The 27,976-nt window shown below is 45.7% G+C and overlaps 1 non-coding gene and 3 pseudogenes across 1 annotated transcript; 1 reads left to right on the top strand and 3 right to left on the bottom strand.

The window, feature by feature from the left end:
- The first annotated feature begins 1,907 nt into the window (after positions 1 to 1,907).
- TRNAL-CAA (transfer RNA leucine (anticodon CAA)) lies at positions 1,908 to 2,017 on the top strand. The gene is made up of 2 exons: positions 1,908 to 1,945; positions 1,971 to 2,017. It is a non-coding gene; the product is annotated as a tRNA-Leu (tRNA).
- A 5,026-nt stretch (positions 2,018 to 7,043) lies between these two features.
- LOC135888473 (olfactory receptor 6N1-like) lies at positions 7,044 to 8,053 on the bottom strand (annotated as a pseudogene).
- A 2,847-nt stretch (positions 8,054 to 10,900) lies between these two features.
- Positions 10,901 to 11,910, bottom strand: LOC135888013 (olfactory receptor 6N1-like; annotated as a pseudogene).
- An 8,442-nt stretch (positions 11,911 to 20,352) lies between these two features.
- Positions 20,353 to 21,331, bottom strand: LOC135888014 (olfactory receptor 6B1-like; annotated as a pseudogene).
- Between the last annotated feature and the right edge of the window lie 6,645 nt (positions 21,332 to 27,976).

Genomic DNA, 27,976 nt, shown 5'->3' with positions numbered 1-27,976 from the left:
AATTACATTCCCTTTATACATTTGGGGCAGTTAAGTTCCAATACAACCCCCTTATATTCTTTTAGCACATTTGACTAAATTGTCCATAGTCAAATGATTTCAATTAGATAGTCCCTTTGCCTGGATTATTTAAAGACATTCCTTTGGAAAAGGGCCCATTTTTCCTACAGAATGATTGCAAAGAAACCAAGAATTCTCTTTTTATAACACTTTTCTTTTTTAACCTTTTCACAAAGTTTAACTGCTTAATTCCCTCCAGCCTCTGCAGAGTTAACTTCTCACTCTCTTTCCTTAAATCACTTGCTTATCCCCCAAAATGACACGTCCATCAACTCAGATTTCATCATTCCAAGTACTATTTTCCCCCATGTTTGCACTTACTCCTTTCCTTACTCCTGCCACTATGCCCTCAGGGCTTCCAACTTGTTTTCCAATTTCTTTATCTGTTGCCTGCCTGCTTGTCTGGGCCTGATCCTGTTTTCCTCGCTGCACCGTCCCTTTCCATGGGCACAGACTTTGTTCCACTACCAATTTAGCAAGGAGGGTGGGCTTCTTAATTAGCCACCACCCCTCCTGGTCCCTTTCCTTAAATATTTCTTTCAAAATTGTGAAATCACCACAATATCACTCACAAGAAATACTACACTGCCCAAACTCCTATATCCTTCAGAGTTTGGTTTAACAGAGCAAGATCTGTTTAAAAGGAGGAATCTTTTGAACGAAGTATCATCTTTGGATTGCTTCCTTTTAAACATTTCCTACACAGGTGCTACCACTATTTGCCCACACTCCTATATCCTTCAGAGTTGGGTCTCATACAGAAAATACCGCCTGAACATATTTCTTTATAAATCTCTTTTACCTTTATAACTTTTCCGTGGCTTTCATCACAATCTGTTAGTACAGCTCTTAAGGTTTTTTTAGTCACTTGAAAATTCATGTTGCCCACGCTGGCACGCCGGCACCGGGGCTTACAATGTTCACAGACACACACACACACACCGGGCCAGAGGAAGGGACGCTAAGCCTCCCTCTGTATTACTTGGCCTCTATCACCGAGGGTCCATACACCAAATACCAACCCCTCACACCAGGGGCAGAGCAAGAAACCCTAAGTTCTCCTCTTCTGCTCAGTCATGCTATGGCTTTGTCCTTTCACTCGCAGCGAGGATCAATAAGTCCTCCTCCTATTGCCCGGCACTTCTGCGGCCGGGGGTAGACCCAACTGCACCCTTCCCCCACTGACCGGGGTGGAGAGAGGAATGCTAAACCTCCCTCCGTTTCTCAGTCATGCTATGACTGAGGGTGGGGCACACCTTTAATCATAAAAGCTTCAACATAATATACCAAGCATGTGAGGCAGAGCAAACATGAAATAACAAGGGCAGACCAGTTGTTGCGCTCTGCAGGGCCCTTCCCCGCCCCCACAATTCTCCAGCAAAAATGTGACAGATTTATGTTACCAATCTGCCTGAGGCGTCAGGTGATCAGGCTGAGGCCGCAGGATCGTTAGGAGAGGAGATGAAGGAGCACACCAAGTGTCTAAGTTTTAAAGCTTTATTAATAAAATAACACCAGTGAGTGCTGGGTGCTTCCCACGTCACTCAGGGGAAGAAAGAAAGCGTTAGTGCCCACACCCTAACCCACTTTCATACTCACACACGCACAACCCAACGCTGGCCAAGCCTGGGTGTAACGTCAGAAGAAGAGGGGGAAGGGTAGATGAGAGTTCTGTCCTGTGCACAGGCCGTCCAGGGTCCGCTGTTGATCTCTGACTTGCTTCAGCTCTTGGGAGGGTTTTAAGTCCTGGGGTCTTTTGGGGGTGTTTTGTTCAGGGACCTCTGTCCCCCGTGCTCTTTGTACCAGTCCAAACCAGCTTTCTGTCAGTGTCAGGCTGGCCCATCAGTGTCAGGATGGCCGAATGGTCTAAGGTGCCAGACTCAAGGCTTTATCTTCCATTCTCCTGGGTGTTCTGGGTCTCTGTATAGAGACGTGGGTTCAAATCCCACTTCTGACACATTTTGGGCCAGATGTGAGGCATACGAGGGTGCTAAAGGAGTTGGCAGATGTGATTGCAGAGCCATTGGCCATTATCTTTGAAAACTCATGACGATTGGGGGAGGTCCTGGATGACTGGAAAAAGGCTAATGTAGTGCCCATCTTTAAAAAAGGGAAGAAGGAGGATCCGGGGAACTACAGGCCAGTAAGCCTCACCTCAGTCCCTGGAAAAATCATGGAGCAGGTCCTCAAGGAATCAATTCTGAAGCACTTACAGGAGAGGAAAGTGATCAGGAACAGTCAGCATGGATTCACCAAGGGCAAGTCATGCCTGACTAACCTAATTGCCTTCTATGATGAGAGAACTGGCTCTGTGGATGAGGGGAAAGCAGTGCATGTGTTATTCCTTGATTTTAGCAAAGCTTTTGATACGGTCTCCCACAGTATTCTTGCTGGCAAGTTAAAGAAGTATGGGCTGTATGAATGGACTATATGGTGGATAGAAAGCTGGCTAGATCGTCGGGCTCAACGGGTAGTGATCAATGGCTCCATGTCTAGTTGGCAGCCAGTATCAAGAGGAGTGCCCCAAGGTTCGGTCCTGGGGCCGGTTTTGTTCAATATCTTCATTAATAATCTGGAGTATGGCGTGGACTGCACCCTCAGCAAGTTTGCAGATGACACTAAACTGGGAGGAGTGGTAGATACGCTGGAGGGTAGGGATAGGATACAGAGGGACCTAGACAAATTAGAGGATTGGGCCAAAAGAAATATGATGAGGTTCAACAAGGACAAGTGCAGAGTCCTGCACTTAGGACGGAAGAATCCCATGCACTGCTACATACTAGGGACCGAATGGGTAGGCAGCAGTTCTGCAGAAAAGGACCTAGGGGTTACAGTGGACGAGAAGCTGGATATGAGTCAACAGTGTGCCCTTGTTGCGAAGAAGGCTAACGGCATTTTGGGCTGTATAAGTAGGGGCATTGCCAGCAGATCGAGGGGTCTGATCATTCCCCTCTATTCAACATTGGTGAGGCCTCATCTGGAGCAATGTGTCCAGTTTTGGGCCCCAAACTACAAGAAGGATGTGGAAAAATTGGAAAGAGTCCAGCGGAGGGCAACAAAAATGATTAGGGGGCTGGAGCACATGATTTATGAGGAGAGGCTGAGGGAACTGGGATTATTTAGTCTGCGGAAGAGAAGAATGAGGGGGGATTTTATAGCTGCTTTCAACTACCTGAAAGGGGGTTCTAAAGAGGATGTATCTAGACTGTTCTCAGTGGTACCAGATGACAGAACAAGGAGTAATGGTCTCAAGTTGAAGTGGGGGAGGTTTAGGTTGGATATTAGGAAAAACTTTTTCACTAGGAGGGCGGTGAAGCACTGGAATAGGTTACCTAGGGAAGTGGTGGAATCTCCTTCCTTAGAGGTTTTTAAGGTCAGGCTTGACAAAGCCCTGGATGGGATTATTTAGTAGGGGATTGGCCCTTCTTTGAGCAGGGGGTTGGACTAGATGACCTCCTGAGGTCCCTTCCAACCTTGATATTCTATGATTCTATGGCTCCCTCAGCTTTCCCAAAACTCACCAGCTTCAGGGATGCAAAACGGTTGTTTTCCCCCTCGCTGGCCTTCACTGTCTCACTAGTTTTTGCAATCCCCTGCAGTCTTGTTCAGTTTACTTCTCTTTTCTCACGGTTGGCTGGGGTTGGGTGAGATACAGATGCGGCTGCAGGTTTAGCGGGGGTATCACATCAGTCCAGTGCATTTCTGTTTCCAACGGAAATGCATAGATTGAACCTAGCATAACAGAATCCCACTGGCTCTCCAGGCTGAGATTCTCAGAGGCACCTAATGGAGTTATGCACCCAAATCCCTGTGAAATTGGAGTTGGGCATTTAACTTCATTAGGGTCCTTGGAAAATCCTTCGCGCAGTGCTGAAGTTCTTCTGTTCTCACCAGTGCCCAGCTCCCCTGCCTCTGGCCAAGACCTGACATGCTCCCAGTGACTGAGCCAGCACTGCCATTTTGGCATCACAGGAATTCTGCCTGTTGGTAGGTGGTAGACGCTTCCTTTCAACATAGGTTGCCTCATGCCCCGAGGAGAGGGCACTGAGTGCAGTGGAGCTGTCTAAGGCACTTAGGACTGACTAGACACCATGTGATGAGAACTACCTCTCGTGGGATGGGAACTTTTTGCAGTCAGTTTTGGGGACCCCTAATGTAACAGCTCCCCTCCCTTTAAACTGCTCTGTGCCATTGGCAGCAGCAGCAGAGCAGCTGATGCCCTCCTGCAGGGCCACAGGCCAAGTCCCTCCTCGTTGACTGTTTGACAAACCCGAACCCCAAGAATGGCCTCAGCTCTACATGTGACCTGGCAAACTGTGAGCTGGGTCTGGACAGTCCCAGTGGCCCTGGCTTGTGAGTCTACCTCTTTGTTTGCCCAACATCCCAGCCTCCATGGGCCCAGTGAGCCTGGAGCTGGTGCTTTGCCAGAACTGGTCACAGCTGGGTGTAGCCCAGGTAAGAGCTATGAAGCTGTTCCTGGTGAAGTGTCCAGAGGTCACTGCTGGGGCCTGGCTGTTTGCATCTGACCTGTGTGAGAGCAGTGAAGGTGGTGGGTTTGCAGAGGGCTATGATGGCTGTGACAGTGTAACCCCATAAGGCTTTATGGTGTGTGTGTGTGTGTGTGTGTGCTTATAAATGTATGTATGAAATAACTGGAATATGTTTTGTGCTGCCTGTGCCATGTAATATATCTCCGTAAAGGTTATGGTCTACTATATCTATTCATCCTATCTATACACATATATCATTTTCTACTTGAGGTTAAGAATATGGGCTGTATACTTGCTTGGTTTCTAAGTAAGCTTTGGGAGGCATTTGATCAGTTTCTTTAGGAAGGAATTTGCAAGGTTAAGTACCTGATCAGGAAGCACTTGGGGAACAATGCATCTTGGAATGCTCCAATCCACATAAGAAGTCTTCCCGGAGACATATAAGATACCATGTGGACAATGGCTTCGGACTGTAAAGACTGAATCATGCAGGGACATGTGACTTGCCCAGGTGACTCCAGAACTCCATCTTGGAGCTGGACTTTGCATAGGAGTGAGGAAGGGGGGTCTCCAGCCACAAGAGAAAGTCTATTTAAACCCGTGGGATACCCCTCCATTTTGTCTTCAGCTGGCTAAAGAAGGAGCCTCTCCACACCCCGCCCCCCAGGATACTTGAAGGAAACTGAAACAAAGGACAGTAACTACAGGTTTCAGACCCAGGCTAAAAGGAGATTAGCCTGTAAAAGGGAGCATTCTGGAACTGGTGAGGAACTTATCTGTATTTAGTTTGATTAGACATAGATTTGCACATTTCATTTTATTTTGCTTGGTGACTTACTTTGTTCTGTCTGTTACCACTTGGAACCGCTTAAATCCTATTTTCTGTATTTAATAAAATCACTTTTTATTTAGTAATTTACTCAGAGTATGTATTAATACCTGGGGGAGCAAACAACTGTGCATATCTCTCTATCAGTGTTATAGAGGGCGAACAATTTATGAGTTTGCCCTGCATAAGCTTTATGCAGGGTAAAACGGATTTATTTGGGTTTAGACCCCATTGGGAGTTGGGCATCTGAGTGCTAAAGACAAGCACACTTCTGTGAGCTGTTTTCAGGTAAACTTGCAGCTTTGGGGCAAGTGATTCAGACCCTGGGTCTGTGTTGGAGCAGACGGGAGTGTCTGGCTCAGCAAGACAGGGTGCTGGAGTCCTGAGTTGGCAGGGAAAACAGAAGCAGGGGTAGTCTTTGCACATCGGGTGGCAGCTCCCAAGGGGGTTTCTGTGATCCAACCCGTCACAGTGGCAATAAGCACTATTTCAGGGGTGGCAGATTTCCCAGGCTTATGTGCATATTTTTATTGTCCAACCATTAATTTTGATCAAAAATTGCTTTTTTACGGAAATAAAAAAATGATTAAAATTGTCTCCACTCTGCCTGGTGCCCAGTTAAAAACTCCATGATGGGAATGTGGTTATGGCCACTTCCCTCCCTGGTCCTTCCAGTTAGATGGACAACACTGTCCTGAGCTCCGGCTGGATCCTCCATTTCGTCTTTAGGGGCATAAAAAATGATGTGCAGAAACAAACATGATGTCACCCATTGTGTTTTGTTTGTATTTGACTGTCTGAATTTGATTACAAGACTTTATTATCTAACATAGACATAGGTGCCGACTCCGTGGGTGCTCCGGGGCTGGAGCACCCATGTGGAAAAATTAGTGGGTGCTCTGCACACACCGACAGCCAAGCTCCCCTCACCCCCTGCCCCACCTCCTCCTCCCCTGAGCGCACCAAGTCTCCGCTCTTCCCCCACCTCCCAGCGCTTCCCGCCCAGCCACCGCCAAACAGCTGTTTGGCAGCATTAGCACATTCTGGGAGGGAGGGGGAACGTGGTGTGCTCAGGGGAGGAGGTGGGGAAGAGTCGGGGCCGAGGCAGGGCTTTCGGGAAAGAGTTGTAATAGGGGCAGGGTGGGGTTGGAATGGGAATGGGGGAAGGGTGGGGCCTCATGAAAAGGGTGGAGTGGCGGTGGGGCCGGGGGCAGGGGGGGGCGAGCACCCACGGAAAAGCGGGAAAGTCGGCGCCTATAAACATAGAGAAACAATGAACGGGGGATATACACAGGGATTTACTTGGATAATTAGTGGGTTTTGTGCCTTACACAATGTCAGCTGTGTGCATTTTCAGACGCTGTACAAGTTCATCCCACAGGGTGAACATTTAGCCAAGGCCATGGAGAAAAATACCATCATACTGGGTGTATCAGTGCTGAACATGAGAGAGTGACAGAGCTGTCCGCAACTGCCCTTTCCTATATGTTGGGTTACATGGACACAGCACAGAAACATAAACATTCTGTCTCAGTAACTCCATACAGATTATCTCAATTTTTTTCATATTAGTGCTGAGATTTCCAATGGGAGTTTTCAACTTAATATCAATGGGGGCTGATTGCCTAAATCACCCAGGCAGCTTGAAAACCTCAGGTTAAGTCTCAGCACGTTTTTGTGAAAGCCACATATTTACTGACTGCTTTGCTCAAGGCTTCCTTGACCTGTCTGTTTCTCAGGCTGTAGATGAGGGGATTTACCAGTGGAGTCATGACTGTGTAGGAAAGAGAGAGCACTTTGTTTAGTAGGCTTAATATATTGTATTTCGGAAGCACGTAGACAATCATTAGGGTTCCATAGTAAATTGTCACCACAATGAGATGGGAGGAGCAGGTGGAAAAGGCCTTTTGTCTCCCAGTGGTGGAAGGGATTCTCAGGATGCTGGCAATGATGCACACGTAGGATGTCAGGGTTAGTAGGAATGGAGGCAGGATGAATACACAGGATAGTATGAAATGGAACAATACTAACCAGTGTGTGTCACTGCAGGACAGTTCCATGAATGGGATGACATCACAATAGAAATGGTCAATTTCATTCGGGCCACAGAATGTTAACTGTGATAGGAAGAAAACAAAGATGGTACTAGCCAAAGAACCATTTAACCAGGACCCAGCAGCCAACTGGAGGCAAAACCTGTTATTCATAAGAGTTGAATAGTGCAGGGGTTTACATATTGCTAAATACCGATCATAAGACATTGCTGTTAGGAGATAGCATTCTGTACATAGTAGAGCACAAAAAAAATACAGTTGTGAGAGGCAGCCACTGAATGAGATGGTTTTGTCCCCAGTCAGGAGATTGGCCAGCATCTGGGGCAGGATGGTTGAGGTGTAGCAGGTCTCCAAGCACGACAAGTTCCCCAGGAAGAAGTACATGGGAGTGTGAAGGTGCTGATCATCCACAACTAGTGCAGTGATGAGAATGTTCCCAGTCACGGTTGCGATGTAGATCACTAGGAACATCAGGAAGAGAAGAATTTGCAGGTCAGGGAGTTCCCTGAATCCTAGGAGGATGAATTCCATGACAGCTGTTTGATTTCTCCAGTCTCTATCTTCCATGGGTTTAGTCTTGGAACAATAAAACAAACTGGGCAATTGAATTGGAAAAACATAGTTAAAAGTTCATGATTTAATTGCATAAATATTCAGAAACTCCCCTTCCTCTCCTGGTTACAGGCTGAAATTTTAAGGCTAAATGTAGATTTCAGAGCTAAGTGCCAGGAGTCTCAGCCCGAGGACAGAACATTGGTGTCCAGGTAGATCTCCCTCTGCCATGTCAGAACAATGACTAATATAACAGGCCATTTCTCTGGTAACCGAGTACTGATATGACAGATCAGACCATTTCTTTATCTACTGTCATATTCCTTCTAGTGACATACAGGAGATTAACAATGATGCTTAAATGCTGTACTTCACTTCTGGCAATGGACAGAATCATGCCATGATTAGGAGTCAAAATTAATAAATACATCAACTAAAATGTTGGACTGAGATTTCCAACCCAGTCTAGTGTCCTTAGGCACTGATCTCCGGTTACAATTAATGGAAATTAATATACCATATATCCTAGTATATTCAGCATTTCAGTGCCTTGTAGGAGAAGGAATAATTTTCACCCCCTCAAAAGAGATCAGTTAATGCCATAAATTCGGAAGTGGAGTAAATTCTCCCTTAGTTCCTATGGTGGTGATCGGGTCAGGGACTAGCAATGCCTTTTCTGTTTCCCAACGTTAACTGTAGCTGTAATAAAATACAGCTCTTCGGAGGGTGGATCTTAGCATGGGACAGAACCAGGCTGATGTGCAACCCTAAATGGGGAGTGACCCTCCCCACTTCTTAATGAGTATGGGATGATAATACAGGAACAAGAAATTCATTTGGGGGTGGGGGTGGAAGATGTTGTCCCTGAACTCAGAGTCTAGAAATAATCTGGCATGTTTGATCTGGGCTAGTAAGACTCCTTCACCACTCCCCACCCTCTTGGGCGACTCACTGAGCCTGATCCCCAGCTGATATAATTCAAGGTATCTCCATTTGTGTTAGTGGGGCAGTTCCCCAACTGAGGACCTGTCACAAGACATGGATCTCAGCCTCCATCTCTGTGAAATGGTGCTATCAATGCTGACTGGCACTGCGGTGGACGGTGAGGCTAAAACTGCTAAAAGCTTCTCTCATTCACCAACAGAGGTTGGTCCAATAAAAGATATTATCTCACCCACCTTGTCCATCTAATATTCACAAAACACATTCATGCCTCTGTTTGCAGTGGTATAGAAATACAGTCAGGAAGATGGTGCTCACCTGTAACCACAGCACAGTCCAAGCTTGAAGCGATGAGCTCTTATTTCTCAGGGTTCAGCCGCCAGGATTCAGGATCCTCAGCTGAGGTTCTTGTCTCTCCTCTTTCTGCAGAAACTGGATTTTCTCAGTGAAGAGACCTGCAGTTACCTGAAGGGATGAGCAGGTGCATTTCATCTACATTTGAGCAATGAGCTTCCTCTTGGATTTACAAAGTGCAAATGCTGCCTCATATTTGTATTCGGTCTTCACAGTTTTTAGTACGGTCGCACTTCAACCTTTCTCCCACTTCGTTGATTTTTTGTCTCCAAAGCTTTATAGCTAACAATGCCCAATGGGACATGTACAGTGTGACCTGTATAATTGTATCTTTTATTAAGTCTAATGATTCCACGTGGAAAAGATTTTAGATCATGAACAAACACCAGCTTACATTCTTGGGAGATGCCTGTCAAAGATGATGTCCTGTTATAATGTACTTGCCCCACCCGGTTATTAATATTCAATATATGCTGTCACCTAGTGGCCCTTTTTCTAGTAGTATTCTATTGGCTACAAAAATCTATTGGTCACTAGTCAGTATTTCTAACACCCCTCTCAGTTCCTCTGCTCTACTGCCATCTATTGTTGATTTCCCAGCATGGCAGCCTGTGTCTTTGCTGTCCTCTAGTGGATTCTTCTTGCTATCATAGCTGCATCTTTCCAGTTCTTGACTCATATCACCTGCTGACCATTATTTAGTATAACAGCCGATTTCTCACTCCACAACATCTGCTGCTATCCACAGTTCATTACATATTGCAGAGATCCTTTTCTCTTCAGGGCCCAATCCTCACCATTTATACACCGTTATTCAAATTCACCTCCCTTTCCACTTCCCTCAGGTGGTCATTTGGCAACATACCATCTTCTTTCTTGCCCTTTCACTTTGGCTGCTATCCACTGGGCAACACCACTACATCTTTTCCATTCCTCTGCCCCCTAATGACCTTTGGCCCAGCCACCGCCAAACAGCTGTTTGGCAGCATTAGCACATTCTGGGAGGGAGGGGGAACGTGGTGTGCTCAGGGGAGGAGGTGGGGAAGAGTCGGGGCCGAGGCAGGGCTTTCGGGAAAGAGTTGTAATAGGGGCAGGGTGGGGTTGGAATGGGAATGGGGGAAGGGTGGGGCCTCATGAAAAGGGTGGAGTGGCGGTGGGGCCGGGGGCAGGGGGGGGCGAGCACCCACGGAAAAGCGGGAAAGTCAGCGCCTATAAACATAGAGAAACAATGAACGGGGGATATACACAGGGATTTACTTGGATAATTAGTGGATTTTGTGCCTTACACAATGTCAGCTGTGTGCATTTTCAGACGCTGTACAAGTTCATCCCACAGGGTGAACATTTAGCCAAGGCCATGGAGAAAAATACCATCATACTGGGTGTATCAGTGCTGAACATGAGAGAGTGACAGAGCTGTCCGCAACTGCCCTTTCCTATATGTTGGGTTACATGGACACAGCACAGAAACATAAACATTCTGTCTCAGTAACTCCATACAGATTATCTCAATTTTTTTCATATTAGTGCTGAGATTTCCAATGGGAGTTTTCAACTTAATATCAATGGGGGCTGATTGCCTAAATCACCCAGGCAGCTTGAAAACCTCAGGTTAAGTCTCAGCACGTTTTTGTGAAAGCCACATATTTACTGACTGCTTTGCTCAAGGCTTCCTTGACCTGTCTGTTTCTCAGGCTGTAGATGAGGGGATTTACCAGTGGAGTCATGACTGTGTAGGAAAGAGAGAGCACTTTGTTTAGTAGGCTTAATATATTGTATTTCGGAAGCACGTAGACAATCATTAGGGTTCCATAGTAAATTGTCACCACAATGAGATGGGAGGAGCAGGTGGAAAAGGCCTTTTGTCTCCCAGTGGTGGAAGGGATTCTCAGGATGCTGGCAATGATGCACACGTAGGATGTCAGGGTTAGTAGGAATGGAGGCAAGATGAATACACAGGATAGTATGAAATGGAACAATACTAACCAGTGTGTGTCACTGCAGGACAGTTCCATGAATGGGATGACATCACAATAGAAATGGTCAATTTCATTCGGGCCACAGAATGTTAACTGTGATAGGAAGAAAACAAAGATGGTACTAGCCAAAGAACCATTTAACCAGGACCCAGCAGCCAACTGGAGGCAAAACCTGTTATTCATAAGAGTTGAATAGTGCAGGGGTTTACATATTGCTAAATACCGATCATAAGACATTGCTGTTAGGAGATAGCATTCTGTACATAGTAGAGCACAAAAAAAATACAGTTGTGAGAGGCAGCCACTGAATGAGATGGTTTTGTCCCCAGTCAGGAGATTGGCCAGCATCTGGGGCAGGATGGTTGAGGTGTAGCAGGTCTCCAAGCACGACAAGTTCCCCAGGAAGAAGTACATGGGAGTGTGAAGGTGCTGATCATCCACAACTAGTGCAGTGATGAGAATGTTCCCAGTCACGGTTGCGATGTAGATCACTAGGAACATCAGGAAGAGAAGAATTTGCAGGTCAGGGAGTTCCCTGAATCCTAGGAGGATGAATTCCATGACAGCTGTTTGATTTCTCCAGTCTCTATCTTCCATGGGTTTAGTCTTGGAACAATAAAACAAACTGGGCAATTGAATTGGAAAAACATAGTTAAAAGTTCATGATTTAATTGCATAAATATTCAGAAACTCCCCTTCCTCTCCTGGTTACAGGCTGAAATTTTAAGGCTAAATGTAGATTTCAGAGCTAAGTGCCAGGAGTCTCAGCCCGAGGACAGAACATTGGTGTCCAGGTAGATCTCCCTCTGCCATGTCAGAACAATGACTAATATAACAGGCCATTTCTCTGGTAACCGAGTACTGATATGACAGATCAGACCATTTCTTTATCTACTGTCATATTCCTTCTAGTGACATACAGGAGATTAACAATGATGCTTAAATGCTGTACTTCACTTCTGGCAATGGACAGAATCATGCCATGATTAGGAGTCAAAATTAATAAATACATCAACTAAAATGTTGGACTGAGATTTCCAACCCAGTCTAGTGTCCTTAGGCACTGATCTCCGGTTACAATTAATGGAAATTAATATACCATATATCCTAGTATATTCAGCATTTCAGTGCCTTGTAGGAGAAGGAATAATTTTCACCCCCTCAAAAGAGATCAGTTAATGCCATAAATTCGGAAGTGGAGTAAATTCTCCCTTAGTTCCTATGGTGGTGATGGGGTCAGGGACTAGCAATGCCTTTTCTGTTTCCCAACGTTAACTGTAGCTGTAATAAAATACAGCTCTTCGGAGGGTGGATCTTAGCATGGGACAGAACCAGGCTGATGTGCAACCCTAAATGGGGAGTGACCCTCCCCACTTCTTAATGAGTATGGGATGATAATACAGGAACAAGAAATTCATTTGGGGGTGGGGGTGGAAGATGTTGTCCCTGAACTCAGAGTCTAGAAATAATCTGGCATGTTTGATCTGGGCTAGTAAGACTCCTTCACCACTCCCCACCCTCTTGGGCGACTCACTGAGCCTGATCCCCAGCTGATATAATTCAAGGTATCTCCATTTGTGTTAGTGGGGCAGTTCCCCAACTGAGGACCTGTCACAAGACATGGATCTCAGCCTCCATCTCTGTGAAATGGTGCTATCAATGCTGACTGGCACTGCGGTGGACGGTGAGGCTAAAACTGCTAAAAGCTTCTCTCATTCACCAACAGAGGTTGGTCCAATAAAAGATATTATCTCACCCACCTTGTCCATCTAATATTCACAAAACACATTCATGCCTCTGTTTGCAGTGGTATAGAAATACAGTCAGGAAGATGGTGCTCACCTGTAACCACAGCACAGTCCAAGCTTGAAGCGATGAGCTCTTATTTCTCAGGGTTCAGCCGCCAGGATTCAGGATCCTCAGCTGAGGTTCTTGTCTCTCCTCTTTCTGCAGAAACTGGATTTTCTCAGTGAAGAGACCTGCAGTTACCTGAAGGGATGAGCAGGTGCATTTCATCTACATTTGAGCAATGAGCTTCCTCTTGGATTTACAAAGTGCAAATGCTGCCTCATATTTGTATTCGGTCTTCACAGTTTTTAGTACGGTCGCACTTCAACCTTTCTCCCACTTCGTTGATTTTTTGTCTCCAAAGCTTTATAGCTAACAATGCCCAATGGGACATGTACAGTGTGACCTGTATAATTGTATCTTTTATTAAGTCTAATGATTCCACGTGGAAAAGATTTTAGATCATGAACAAACACCAGCTTACATTCTTGGGAGATGCCTGTCAAAGATGATGTCCTGTTATAATGTACTTGCCCCACCCGGTTATTAATATTCAATATATGCTGTCACCTAGTGGCCCTTTTTCTAGTAGTATTCTATTGGCTACAAAAATCTATTGGTCACTAGTCAGTATTTCTAACACCCCTCTCAGTTCCTCTGCTCTACTGCCATCTATTGTTGATTTCCCAGCATGGCAGCCTGTGTCTTTGCTGTCCTCTAGTGGATTCTTCTTGCTATCATAGCTGCATCTTTCCAGTTCTTGACTCATATCACCTGCTGACCATTATTTAGTATAACAGCCGATTTCTCACTCCACAACATCTGCTGCTATCCACAGTTCATTACATATTGCAGAGATCCTTTTCTCTTCAGGGCCCAATCCTCACCATTTATACACCGTTATTCAAATTCACCTCCCTTTCCACTTCCCTCAGGTGGTCATTTGGCAACATACCATCTTCTTTCTTGCCCTTTCACTTTGGCTGCTATCCACTGGGCAACACCACTACATCTTTTCCATTCCTCTGCCCCCTAATGACCTTAGAGAGCTTAATCACACCTTTCCTTATTTCTTACTTACTGCTAGGTGTGCGCTATTTCAAAGTATAGCCACTGAGAACCAAATTGTAGAACAGCCTGATTGCAACATTAGTGGCTGTAGTAGAGGGAACCTGAGACATAAGGTCTAAGGACTGAACAGAAGTCAGGCCCTTCTGCTATAAAGCAAAGTCAGTCTGTGAGCAGAAGTAGGATGTTACAAAATATGGCTTCTTACAGGTTCACTCTCTGATATATAAACTTTCCCATTATTGCAAAAACAGAAGCAGTCCTAGGCACTAAGCAGTCACATAAACATATTCCAGAGGGATGGTACCAGAACACCCCAATACCAAGAATGGTACAAGCACACTCCCCAAAGATAAGAAGAACATTCTGACCCCTTAAAGGTAAGGTCAGGATGACAGTAAGATGGATAGAGTTGTTTTGATAAGATATTGGGTGGTAACAAACTATGTCAGAGTGGCAATACGAAACTTGTTTGTATTAGTATATAAAAGAAGAGTCGCAGAGGGGGTATCTTTGTCCTGCCTAGGAGGGAACGGAAATACCCGCTGTTCACTGAGCCATATCCATTGTCACAGGCATACATATTCTGGTGTAACTATAGATATTCATCCGGGCAACTAGGACCGTGCTTTGTCGGCAATAAACCTGTCCGAGTGCCTTCGCTACTGAACTGGAGTCTGGTGGTTTTATTGGGAAGTTTGACCAAAGTCTGCTGTACTGGCTACCTGGCCAGAGCCAGTGCAGCACACAGCGAGAACATACACACAGAGCCAAAACATCTATTTACAGTAGCTACAACAGCACCTACAACTACGGCAGCGGCTCACAAAGGTTCAGCTGGGGTTTCCCATCCATCCAGTGCATTTCTGTTGATGTGGGATCTGTTTCCGATGGAAATGCATAGATTGAACATACCATGACAGAATACCAGTGGCTCTCCAGGCTGAGATTCTCATAGGCATCTAAGAGAGTTAAGCAACCAACTCCCATTTCAAAGGGATTTGTGTGCCTAACTCCATTAGGGCCCTTGGAAAGTAATTTCTGCAGGGCTGAAGTCCTACCATTCTCAATGGTGCCATCTCCCCTGTCTCTGGACAAGCCCTGACATGCTCCCAGTGACTGAGACAGCACTGCCATTTTGGCATCACAGGAGTTCTGCCCATTGGTAGGTGGTAGCCACTTTCTCTCGCCAGAGGTTTCCTCACGCCCCAAGGAGAGGGTCCTGCATACAGCAGAGCTGTCTAAGGCACCTGGGGCTGACTAGACACCGTGCCCTGACAACTACCCCTCTAGGGACGGGCTCTTGTTGCAGTGAGTTTTTGGGACACTCATTGCAACAGATCCCCTCCCTTTGAACTGCTCTGTGCAGCTGGTGGCAGCAGAGCAGCTTCTGCCCTGCAGGGCCACATGCCAAGTCGCTCCTCCGTGACCGTTTGACAGACGCGACCCCAGGAATGGCCTCAGTTCTACATGTACCCTGGCAAACCCCCTGCTGGGTTTGGACAGTCCCAGTGGACCTGGCTTCTGTGTCTACTTCTTTGTTTGCCCAACATCCAGCTTCCAAGGGCCCTGTGAGCCTGGTGCTGTGGCTTTGCTGGAGCTGGTCCCAGCTGGGCTTAGCCCAGGTAAGAGCTATGAAGCTGTTCCTGGTGAAGTGTCCAGAGGTCACTGCTGGGGCCTGCTGTTTGCATCTGGCCTGTGTGAGCGCAGTGAAGGCGGTAGATTTGCAGATGCATATCATAGAATCATAGAATCATAGAATATCAGGGTTGGAAGGGACCTCAGGAGGTCATCTAGTCCAACCCCCTGCTCAAAGCAGGACCAATTCCCAACTAAATCATCCCAGCCAGGGCTTTGTCAAGCCGGGCCTTAAAAACCTCCAAGGAAGGAGACTCCACCACCTCCCTAGGTAACGCATTCCAGTGCTTCACCACCCTCCTAGTGAAATAGTGTTTCCTAATATCCAACCTAGACCTCCCCCACTGCAACTTGAGACCATTGCTCCTTGTTCTGTCATCTGCCACCATTGAGAACAGCCGAGTTCCATCCTCTTTGGAACCCCCCTTCAGGTAGTTGAAGGCTACTATCAAATCCCCCCTCATTCTTCTCTTCTGGAGACTAAACAATCCCAGTTCCTTCAGCCTCTCCTCATAAGTCATGCACTCCAGACCCCTAATCATTTTGTTGCCCTCTGCTGGACTCTTTCCAATTTTTCCACATCCTTCTTGTAGTGTGGGGCCCAAAACTGGACACAGTACTCCAGATGAGGCCTCACCAATGTCGAATAAAGAGGAACGATCACGTCCCTCGATCTGCTGGCAATGCCCCTACTTATACAGCCCAAAATGCCGTTAGCCTTCTTGGCAACAAGAGCACACTGTTGACTCATATCCAGCTTCTCGTCCACTGTGACCCCTAGGTCCTTTTCTGCAGAACTGCTACCTAGCCATTCGGTCCCTAGTCTGTAGCTGTGCATGGGATTCTTCCGTCCTAAGTGCAGGACTCTGCACTTGTCCTTGTTGAACCTCATCAGGTTTCTTTTGGCCCAATCCTCTAATTTGTCTAGGTCCCTCTGTATCCGATCCCTACCCTCTAGTGTATCTACCACGCCTCCTAGTTTAGTGTCATCGGCAAACTTGCTGAGAGTGCAGTCCACACCATCCTCCAGATCATTAATGAAGATATTAAACAAAACCGGCCCCAGGACCGACCCTTGGGGCACTCCGCTTGAAACCGGCTGCCAACTAGACATGGAGCCATTGATCACTACCCGTTGAGTCCGACGATCTAGCCAGCTTTCTATCCATCTTACAGTCCATTCATCCAGCCCATACTTCTTTAACTTGGCAGCAAGAATACTGTGGGAGACCGTATCAAAAGCTTTGCTAAAGTCAAGGAATAACACATCCACTGCTTTCCCCTCATCCACAGAGCCAGTTCTCTCATCATAGAAGGCAATTAGATTAGTCAGGCACGACTTCCCCTTGGTGAATCCATGCTGACTGTTCCTGATCACTTTCCTCTCCTCTAAGTGTTTCATAATTGATTCCTTGAGGACCTGCTCCATGATTTTTCCAGGGACTGAGGTGAGGCTGACTGGCCTGTAGTTCCCCGGATCCTCCTTCTTCCCTTTTTTAAAGATGGGCACTACATTAGCCTTTTTCCAGTCATCCGGGACCTCCCCCGATCGCCATGAGTTTTCAAAAATAATGGCTAATGGCTCTGCAATCTCATCCGCCAACTCCTTTAGCACCCTCGGATGCAGCGCATCCAGCCCCATGGAATTGTGCACGTCCAGTTTTTCTAAATAGTCCCGAACCACTTCTTTCTCCACAGAGGGCTGGTCACCTTCTCCCCATACTGTGCCGCAAAGTGCAGCAGTCTGGGAGCTGACCTTGTTCGTGAAGACAGAGGCAAAAAAATCATTGAGTACATTAGCTTTTTCCACATCCTCGGTCACTAGGTTGCCTCCCTCATTCAGTAAGGGGCCCACACTTTCCTTGACTTTCTTCTTGTTGCTAACATACCTGAAGAAACCCTTCTTGTTACTCTTAACATCCCTTGCTAGCTGCAACTCCAAGTGTGATTTGGCCTTCCTGATTTCACTCCTGCATGCCTGAGCAATATTTTTATACTCCTCCCTGGTCATTTGTCCAATCTTCCACTTCTTGTAAGCTTCTTTTTTGCGTTTAAGATCAGCAAGGATTTCACTGTTTAGCCAAGCTGGTTGCCTGCCATATTTACTATTCTTTCTACACATCGGGATGGTTTGTTCCTGCAACCGCAATAAGGATTCTTTAAAATACAGCCAGCTCTCCTGGACCCCTTTGCCCTTCAAGTTATTCTCCCAGGGGATCCTGCCCATCTGTTCCCTGAGGGAGTCAAAGTCTGCTTTTCTGAAGTCCAGGGTCCGTATTCTGCTGCTCTCCTTTCTTCCTTGTGTCAGGATCCTGAACTCGACCATCTCATGGTCACTGCCTCCCAGGTTCCCATCCACTTTTGCTTCCCCTACTAATTCTTCCCTGTTTGTGAGCAGCAGGTCAAGAAAAGCTCTGCCCCTAGTTGGTTCCTCCAGCACTTGCACCAGGAAATTGTCCCCTACACTTTCCAAAAACTTCCTGGATTGTCTGTGCACCGCTGTATTGCTCTCCCAGCAGATATCAGGGTGATTAAAGTCTCCCATGAGAACCAGGGCCTGCGATCTAGCAACTTCTGCTAGTTGCCAGAAGAAAGCCTCGTCCACTTCATCCCCCTGGTCTGGTGGTCTATAGCAGACTCCGACCACGACATCACCCTTGTTGCTCACACTTCTCAACTTTATCCAGAGACACTCAGGTTTTTCTGCAGTTTCATACCGGAGCTCTGAGCAGTCATACTCCTCTCTTACATACAACGCAACTCCCCCACCTTTTCTGCCCTGCCTGTCCTTCCTGAACAGTTTATATCCATCCATGATAGTACTCCAGTCATGTGAGTTATCCCACCAAGTCTCTGTTATTCCAATTGCATCATAGTTCCCTGACTGTGCCAGGACTTCCAGTTCTCCCTGCTTGTTTCCCAGGCTTCTTGCATTTGTGAATAGGCAATTAAGATAACTCATGGATCGTCCCTCTTTCTCAGTATGAGACAGGAGTCCTCCCCTCTTGCGCTCTCCTGCTTGTGCTTCCTCCCAGGATCCCATTTCCCCACTTACCTCAGGGCAATATGTCTATATGACGGCAACAAGCACAATTTCAGGGGTGCCAGATTTCCCAGGCTTACTTCTCTATCTCTGCTGCACCGGGAGTTAGTATTTTTATTGTCCAAACATTTATTTTGATCAGAAATGGCTTTTTTATGAAAATAAAAAATTGGTTAAAATTGTCTCCACTCCGCCTGGTGCCCAGTTAGAAAGTCTATGATCGAACGATGTTTATGGCCACCTCCCTCCCTGGTTAAAAGGACAACACTGACCTGAACTCTGTTAGGATTCTCCATTGTGTCCTTAGGGGCAGAAGAAATGACCTGTAGCTACAAGCATGATGAAGTCATCCTGTCACAGATCCACAGGTCTGGTGCTCTTGAACAGCTCTGGAAGAGTTCCTGGGAGGACCCCTTCAGGTTGTCAACCCCCTTAGGGTCACACGCTCACTAGGGTAGGCCTCTTGGCTTCACCGCCTCCTGGAACCTAATGTAGCAGCCTTTGGCACCGCTGCTCCTCACTGTGAGCTCCCTTCAGTGAGTCCACTTGAATTGGACACCTGGGGAAGATTTGCAAACCCAAAGGGAGCAATGCATCCCTGACTTCCTGACTCTGAAGTTACTTTCAGCCAGCCTTGTAAAAGCAGGAGAGTTTATGAGATGTCTGGAACACAGCGTAGAAAGTCCTTCATTAACATAGAGAACGGAAAGTTACATCTGGGTCAGTCCCAAAGCCCAGAGCTCTCTGACCCCTCTGTAGTCCCACTCCAACAGCTTCTCCCTGCCTCCAGCAGCCCACACTTAAGAATCCCACCTGGCCCCTCCCCAGTCCTTTGTCCTCCAGCTTGTCACACCCAGCTGGCTTCCTGCTGAGGGTGGGCCATCCATGGTCATTTGTTGCTAGGCGCCAAATGTCCGGGCAATTGTAGTGGCCATTGTCTTCTGGTAGTCTCCAAGGGCATGGGTACCCAGGCCCCAGGCAGCTAGGCGTCGGTCATACCTATGTCTCTAAGTGTCTGCAAAGAGTAAACAGTCCTTTCCCCCACCTAATTAAATATGCACCACATAAGGGAAACTGAGGCACACACAATATTCATATGAAACATTATGAAAAATTCCCACTTCATCTGAATTTGATTAGAAGACTTTATTATCTAACATAGAGAGCAGGGGATGTACACAGGGATTTACTTTGATGTTTAGTGGATTTTGTGCCTTACACAATATTTGCTCTGTGCAGTTTCGGACACTGTACACCCTTCTCACATAGGGTGAACGGCCAACACCATGGAGAAAAATACCATAATACAGCATGTATCAGTGCTGAACATGAGAGAGTGACAGAGCTGTCCACAATGGCACTTTCCTATAAGTTGTGTTACATGGACACAGCGAGGGACCACAAAAACTGTCTTAGAAATGCTATGCAGATCATCTCCAATTCTTTTTCATTTTAGTGCTGAGATTTTTCAATGGGAGTTTTCAACTTAATTTTAATGGAGGCTGATTGCTTAAATCACCCAGGCAGCTTTAAAAACCTCAGGCTAAGTTATTCTCTAGGAGTCTCTGCACGTTTTTGTGAAAGCCACATTTACTGATTGCTTTGCACAAGGCTTCCTTGACCTCTCTGTTTCTCAGGCTGTAGATGAGGGGGTTTACCAGGGGAGTCAGGACTGTGTAGCAAAGAGAAAACACTTTTTTCAGGTCTCTCAGTTTATCACGTTTTGGTAGCATGTAGACAATCATTATTGTGCCATAGAAAATTGTCACCACGATGAGGTGAGAGGAGCAGGTGGAAAATGCCTTCTGCCTCCCGGTAGTGAAAGGGATTCTTAGGATGCTGGCGATGACACACACATAGGATGTCAGGGTTAGTAGGAATGGAGGCAGGGTGAATACACAGGCTAGTATGAAATCTAGCAATGTGATCAGGTATGTGTCACTGCAGGAGAGTTTTATCAATGGGATGGAGTCACAATAGAAATGGTCAATTTCATTCGGGCCACAGAATATTAATGGTGACATGAATAATATAAAGATGGCAGTAGCCAAACAACCACTTAACCATGATCCAGCAGCCAACTGGAGGCAAAACCTGCTATTCATAAGAGTTGAATAGTGCAGGGGTTTACATATCGCTAAATACCGATCATAAGACATTGCTGCTAGGAGATAGCATTCTGTACATCCCAGAGAAGCAAAGAAGTACAGTTGTGTGATGCAGCCACTGAATGAGATGGTTTTGTCCCCAGTCAGGAGACTGGCCAGCATCCTGGGTAGGATGGTGGAGGTGTAGCAGGTCTCCAAGCAAGACAAGTTCCCCAGGAAGAAGTACATGGGGGAGTGAAGGTGCTGATCAGCCACAACTAGTGCAATGATGAGGATGTTCCCGGCCACAGTTGTGATGTAGATCACTAGGAACATCAGGAAGAGAAGAATTTGCAGGTCAGGGATAACCCCAAATCCCAGGAGGATGAATTCCGTGATGGCCGTTTGATTTGTCCTGGCTGTGTCTGCCATGGGTTTAGTCTAGGAATAAAAAAACTGCTACTGAATCAGAAGGACATAGAATTTAAAGTTAATCAAGTCTTTTAAATTAATTCCATAAAAATTCAGAAACTCCCCTTCCTCTCCTGGTTACAGACTGAAATTTGAAGGCTAAATGTAGATTTCAGAGCAAAGTGCCAGGAGTCTCAGTCTGAGAACAGAACATTGGTATCCATGTAGACCAGCCTCTGCTATATCACAGCAATGACTACTATAACAGCCCATTTCTCTGGTAACCAAGAACTGATATGACAGATCAGACCCTTTCCTTATCTACTATCATATCCCATCTAGTGACATACTGAAGTTTAACAATGATGCTTAAATGCAGCATCCACTTCTGGCAAGGGCCAGAATCATGCCATGTCTTAGGTGTCAAAATCAATAAATACATCAACTAAAATCTTGGTCTGAGATTTTTCAATGCAGTCTAGTGTCCTTAGGCACGGATCTTGTTAATTAATAGAATTTATGAATTAATGGAAATTAATATAATATATCCTGATATATTCAGCATTTTAGTGTCCAATTTTAAAAGGAATAATTATTTTCAACCCTTCACAAAAGGTCAGTTTATGTCAGACATTATGAAGTGAAGTAAATTCTTAGCTCGTGTAATGAGAAGACGAAGGACATGATGAGGGACTGTCAATCCCTTTTCTCTTTTGGATGAGAATTCCCTGTGTTAACTATGTAGCAGTATTAAACTACAGCTTGTCTTGTTGGTGGGTGTTAGGAGGGTTGCAAATCTGCCTAGTTTTGCCCCTTAGCTGTGGAGTGACTCATCACTCCTGAATGGTTGTGGGCTGATAATACAGGAACGAGAACAGGACTGGTGAAGAAAGATGCCACTGAAGTCAAACAATCTGGAACGTGCTACCCTGTGATCTTGTAATCCACCCCATAGGGACTCAGTCCTGTGTTCCATAAGGACTAACATGTCCCGCTGAAGAACCTCAATGTTATCTACACTCTAAAGGCCTTCTCAGGTCGGGGGGCGGGTAGGGGTGAGGTGCTCAGAGAAGAGTGGCAAGAATGATTGAGATAGGAAAGACTACCATCTGAAGAGAGATTGCAAAGGTCAGGATTGTTACCTTAGAAAGGAGAGGGATAAAAGGGGACATTATAAATAATGATCTGGAGAAGGCAGAATGTGGAACTTCTGTTTTCCCTGCCACTTACTGCAAGAACAAGGGGGACATACAATGAAATTAAAAGGTGGGAAACTTAAAATCTATAAAATGAAATACTTGTTCACACAGGGTATAGTTAAAGTGTGGCACTCACTGTGATGCTGGCAGACCAGGTGCCAGCTCCTGCCAAGGTCTCCCTGTCTCAGTGGGACACTGACAGATACACAGCTGCAATCAGCCTTGCTGCTGAGAGAAGCCTGTATTACCTTTTGAAACCTCCGACTGAGACTCATTCACGGGTCTGTTTTCTTGCTTTAATCTTGTAAATAACTCTCATTTCCTTTTCCTATTTAAGAAATCTTCATATAGTTCACTACAGCATTGGCTACAAGTGTCATCTTTGGTATGAGACCTAAAGCGCAATTGACCTGGGGGAAGTCGGGAGTAACCTGAATATTGCTGTGATTCTTGGCGTAAGGGGCCATGTACCACAGATACGGTCACCTGGGTGGCAGGACAGACTGGTGCAGCCAAGGGGACTGTAAGTAACTATCAGGGCTGTTAAAGTGCCTAAGGAGTTTGCACTCGGTGCAGTTGGTTGGTGAAATCTAAGTTTAGAACTCACAACCAACGAGGGGTTTGTGCCCTGGTTTGTAACTGTCTGCCCTGAGTTTAGCAATAACACTGTTGCATCCTCATTGGGAGCATCACACTCACTGCTACAGGAAGTCATTGATATGAAGGAGTTAACTAGATTGCAGAAGAGATTGATATCAATATCCAGATATAAATATCCAGAGTTTCATAATTAATGGCAACAACAGTTTTGGAATAAATATTAAATCTCATGTTTGGGGGGTTAAGCCAATCTCTAACTATTGCAGTCCAACATGACACATGTTGGGGGAGATCATCCCAGAACTGCTACTGCAGTGTTCTGACATTTACCTCTGAAACATCTAGTACTGCCCGCTCTCGGAGAACGATACTGGACAGGATGGCCCTTGGGTGTGAGCTAATCTGGCAGTTCCTATGTTATTATGTTCTCCTAAAGTGATACAGAGAAACCCCAAATTCCAATTAGCTCAAGAAGCTACACTTTTTATACTTCAGCCTCTGATAGGATGTTACCTGAAAAAGGTTGACCTGGCATAGATAACTTTTTGTAACACTTTTTGGTGAAGATCGATACAAAGAAATCATTTGAGGTGAAGTTGTCAAATTAGGGTTCTGGACATGGACACCCAATTCCTTGGTGGCTTTGCAAATCTCAAACTTAGCCCTTCTGTAATGTCTATATCTTTTTTATTCCGTGATGTTTCAGTGGACCCATGGATTCTCTTGCAACCTCCCTGACTCAGATATAGTGAAACAGTTTTATTTACCATTTGTTCTTCAAATTCCTTCTTATGCTCCTAATTTTGTTCTTACACTTTACCCACCTTACATGCCATTTGAATGTTCCTTTCTATCAGCTTCACTTAGTTTTGATTTCCATTATTCTCTTCCATGCTTCACTCTAGTTACCCTGAGCCAGATCCCCAGCTGGTATCAATCAGCCGTAGCTCCGTTGGAGTCAATGGGCCAGATCCCTAGCTGAGGACCTTTCACAAGACATGTATCTCAATTTCCCCATTGTTAAATGGTGTATTAACACCGACTGGCTCTGCTGTGGGAAGGTGAGTCTAAAACTGCTAATATTCACAGAGACAAGGTGAGTGAGATAATATCTTTTATTGGACCAACTTCTGCTGGTGAGAGAGACAAGCTTTCAAGTTGAGCTCTGTGTGGCTCGAAAGCTTGTCTCTCTCACCAGCAGAAGTTGGTCCAATAAAAGATATCACCTCACCCACCTTGTCTCTAATATTGTGGGACCAACACGGCTACAATAATGCTGCATACAATATTCACAAAGCTCTTTCATGCCCCTGTTTGGAAGGTGGTATAGAAACGCAGTCAGGAAGAGAGTGCTCACCTGTAACCACATGATGGCTCAAGCGTCAAGCAATGAGCTCTTATTTCTCAGGGTTTGGCAGTTAGGACTCGGTTTCCACCACTGAGGTTTTTGGGTCTCATCATTCAATAGAAACTGGATCTTCTCAGCAAAGACACCTGCATCTATCTGAATGGACAAGCAGCTGCTGCGATCTGTCTTAGAGCATGCTCCGCCCCCTCCATTTACGAAGTGCAGAGTCCTCATATTTGTATCCTTCTCCGTGGAAGGCTGCGTCTCCCTTGATTCCAACTCTGAAGGGGCTGAGCCTGGGGAGTTAGCGCTGTGTTTTCTGTGCAGACAGTACAAACAACTGTCCTGATGCAACCAACCTCCCACGCCCAGAGGAATCTTCTTTCTGATACCAGCTGTATGAGCTCATTGCTCTGCATGGCTGAAATGTAATGCAGTGTCCACGGAGTGCCTGGCCGTAGAGAGACTGACTCTACTCAGCAATCTTTACTCATGTCAGTTGTCCCGTTGCCTTTCTAATAGAAGAAGAGAGCCTGAGACATGAGGCCTGGTATAAGGGGCCTTGTTGGAGACCTAAGGACTGAACTAAAGTAGCCAGGCCCGGCTGATATAAAACAAAGGTAGGAAAAGTCAGGCTGTGAGCAGGCCGTTACAAAACATTCCTCAGAAGTGCTAGGCACAGGACACTCATGTAAACTCATGCCAGAAGGGTAGTACCAGAACACCCCAATACCAAGTATGGTGTAAACACACTCCCCAAAGATAACAGGGACACACTGATGCCTCCTAAAGATAAGGTCAGGATAACAGGGTGATGGATAGAGATGTTTTGATCATAGCCACAGGTAGAAGGTAAAGTGGTAACTAGCCATGTCAGAGGGGCAATAGGTCACTTGTTTGTATCAGTGTATAAAAGAGAGGTCAGAGAGGGGGTGTCTTGGTCTGGCTGAGGGGGAGCAGAGAGTCCTGCCACTCACTGAGCCGAGTCCATTGTAATGGGCATACATGTGTTAGTGTACCTGTAGTACATATAGGACACTAGGATCATGCTTCATTGACAATAAACCTGGCCGAGCACCTTCGCCACTGAACCGAGACTGTAGTCTTCTTGGGCAGTTCAATCAGAGTCTGCTAGGCCAGCTTTTTGCACAGAGCTGGTGCAGCACAGAGAGAACACACACAGAGCCGACAAGTGACAACAGCCTTCAGTGTAAGAATTTCACAAGTAACAATGGCTAACATGACTCAGGCTTACCTGGGTGCTGAAGCCACACAGTTTAACAAACACACAGGAGATTGAATGTAAGAAAAAAGCACTAATTTCCCAGGTCAGCCCCTTCAGAGGTTGAAACAAGTGTGACTTTTATAATTGAAACTTTTTTTAACTCTCATGATCCTAATGTGTAAAATATTTGAGATCATGAACAAACACCAGCTTACATTTTTGGGAAATTCCTGTCCAAGGTGATGGCCTGTTATGATGTACTTACACCATCCCTTTATTAACATTCAATATATGCTGCCATCTAGTGGGCATTTCTGAAAATAGCTGCCCATATATCACCCTTACAACATGCTTTCACTTTGGGAAGAAAAACCAAATGCACAAAGGCAGAATGGGGGATAACTGGCTTGGAAGCAGCATTGCTGAGAAGGATCTGGGCATTAGGTGGATCACAACCTCAACATGAGCCAGCAATGAGATGCTGTTTCAAAAAAAGCAAATGCAATTTTAGGTTTCATTACCAGAGTCATAGCATGCAAGTCTCGGGAGGTGATAGTACCACTCTGCTCGGCTCTGGTTATGCCTGAGCCGGAGACTCTGTCCAATTTTGGTCACCAATGTATAGAAAGGATGTAGAGAAACTGAAAAGGATCCAGAGACGAGCGACAAAGATGATCAAAGGGATGGAATGCAAGCCATATGAGCAAAAGACTGAAGGAACTGTTTATGTTTACTTTGGAAAAGAGCAGATTAATGGGGGACATGATAGCAGTCTTCAAACACTTGAAAGGCTGCCATAAAAAAGAGAAAAGTTGTTCTCTCTTGCCACAGAGGGCAGGACAAGAAGCAATGGGTTCAAAATGCAGCATAGCAGATTTAGATTAAATCTCAGGAATCTCCTTCACTGGAAGTTTTCAAAAGGAGGCTGGACAGCCATCAGTCTTGGATGGCTGAGACTCAACAAATACTGTATCTTCACAGGGGGCTAGACTAGATGACCCATGCGGTCCCTTCTAACCCAATGGTTCTATGCTGCCACCTATTGGCCATTTTTCAGTATAACTTTCCCATTATTTTATTGGCCACTGAAATCTATTGAAAGGTTTCAGAGTAGTAGCCGTATCAGTCTGTATCCGCAAAGAGAATAGGAGTATTTGTGTCACCTTAAAGACTAACAAATTTATTGTAGCATAAATAGAAATCTATTGGTCACTAGTCAGTATTTCTGACCACCCCCCCTTTCATTTCATCTACTCTGCTTCCATCTAATGTCGATTTCCCAGCATGACAGCCTGTTACTCTGCTCTCCTCTATGGATTCTTCTTGCTATAGCTGCCTCTTTCCCATTTTTGAATCTCATGTCACCTGGTGGACATTATTTAGTATAACAGTGCATAACTCACTGCATAATATCTGCTACTATCCACAGTTCATTACATAGCATAAAGTTCCTTTTCTCTTCAATGCTCTTTCCTCACCTTTTATGTATTATTTTATAGCTTCACCTCCCTTTCCACTTCCTGCTGTTGGTCATTTGGCAACATAAGTTCTGCTTTCTTGCCCTTCCACTTTGGCTACTGTCCATTGGGCTGCACCTTTCCCAGTCCTCTTCCCTCTAGTGGTCCTACAAGGCATAACTGCATCTTTCCTCATTTCTTACCTATTGCTAGGTGTGCACTGTTCAAAATTTTAAACATTGGGAACCAAATCACACAACAGCATGATTGAAACATTAGTGGCCACAACTACACATACAACATTAGTGGGTCTCAAAGGTTTAGCAGGTGTTTACCATTAATCCAGTCCATTTCTGTTGCTGAGGAGTCTGTTTTCAGTAGAAATACATAGATTGAAGCTACAGTGACAGCAGCCCAGTGGTTCCCCAGGCTGAGATTCTAGAAGGCGTCTAAGCGAGTTAAGCACCCAAATCCTTTTGAAATGGGAGATGGATGCTTAACTCTGTTAGGTCACTTGGAAAATCCTTTCTCCAGTGCTGAAGTCCTACAGTTCTCACTGGTGCCCAGCTCCCCTCCCTCTGGCCAAGTCCTGACGTACTCACAGTGGCTGACCTAGCACTGCCATGTTTGGCACCACAGGAGTTCTGCTCGTTGCTAGGCGGTAGCCACTTCCTCTCACCATAGGTTGTGTCATGCCCCAAGGAGAGGGACCTGCATGCAGTAGAGCTGTCCAAGACAGCTGGGGAAAGCTGGACACCATGTCCTGAGAACTAGCTCTCTCAGGACATGCACTCATTGCAGTGAGTTTTGGGGACACTCATTGTAACAGGTCCCCTCCCTTTGGACTGCTCT

This window comes from Emys orbicularis, chromosome 13 (genome assembly GCF_028017835.1).
Source record: "Emys orbicularis isolate rEmyOrb1 chromosome 13, rEmyOrb1.hap1, whole genome shotgun sequence".
Classification (NCBI taxonomy): domain Eukaryota; kingdom Metazoa; phylum Chordata; order Testudines; family Emydidae; genus Emys; species Emys orbicularis.
This window is presented reverse-complemented; position numbering and strand designations above follow the sequence as displayed.